The sequence below is a fragment of the Octopus bimaculoides genome, chromosome 11, assembly GCF_001194135.2.
Source record: "Octopus bimaculoides isolate UCB-OBI-ISO-001 chromosome 11, ASM119413v2, whole genome shotgun sequence".
Classification (NCBI taxonomy): Eukaryota; Metazoa; Mollusca; class Cephalopoda; order Octopoda; family Octopodidae; genus Octopus; species Octopus bimaculoides.
The window spans coordinates 58,812,439-58,813,578 of NC_068991.1; positions in this window are offsets into that span (position 1 = coordinate 58,812,439).

Sequence of the window (1,140 nt, forward strand, 5' to 3'; positions counted from 1 at the left end):
TATATATATATATATAAACAATATATGAGTTTGTGCATATATATGTACATGTATGTACATATCTTCATCTACATGTACATATAGATACATATCTGGGTACATGACGTTGCAAAAGAACATGGACAAAATGATAAACAAGGTACAGCAAACATATATATATATATGTGTGTGTGTGTGTGTGTGTGTGTGTGTGTGTGTGTATGCAAATTCCGTACATACACGTACATACATCTTTAATGCATGAAACACGTATAATATTCAGCATTGAGTAATGAACATTGCAGATAACAGAAAAACATTTATACCTAAACAACAGCTACACATTGCAAACAAAAAAAAATAAAAAATAAAAAAGAGACACAACGATATTGACGAAACAGATGAAGGGAAATGAGTTTTGTGTTTTATTTTTCTCTTTGGATGCAAAGTTAAAAATAGTGGGTTACAGCGACCAGCTACTAGTGCGTTCGACTTCCTTGCGTTAATCAGCTAATCCACCCTGAAATCACACACCTGACCTTATTCAAAATCTGGAAACCTTGGATAGTTAAGTCTTAGAAATAAGTGGTGATCACGCTAGGAGTGCATTTTCATTGAGTCTGCTCACTCAACGTAGAAATGCAGGCCAATAACGTTTAGATTTATTTCATAATTCTCACAATTATTATACATTGCTATAGGTAAAATGACAATATTATGCAATTGCCCCTTTAGGGAATTATGTGTAATAAATACAGGTATTCCTAGAGCGTTATATCAAAAGGTACACACGAAATGAAATGTTATTTGGTAGATGGCTTTTTTTTTTTAACAAACAGAAGCAAGCAGCTGCAAGCATAAAAGAGGAAGAAAGAGATTTAATGTTTATGTAAGAATGAATGTTTGTATATAATGTGTGTGTGCGTCTGTGTGTGTGCGTCTGTGTGTGTGGGAGTATGTATGCATATGTATATATATATATGTATGTATAGTATGTGTATATATATATATATATATATATATATATGTATATACGTCTATATATATATATGTATGTACATGTATGCATATATATAGATAGATAAATATATACTTATATATATATATGTGTGTGTATATGTATGTATATATATGTACGTATACATATATATATATATATAT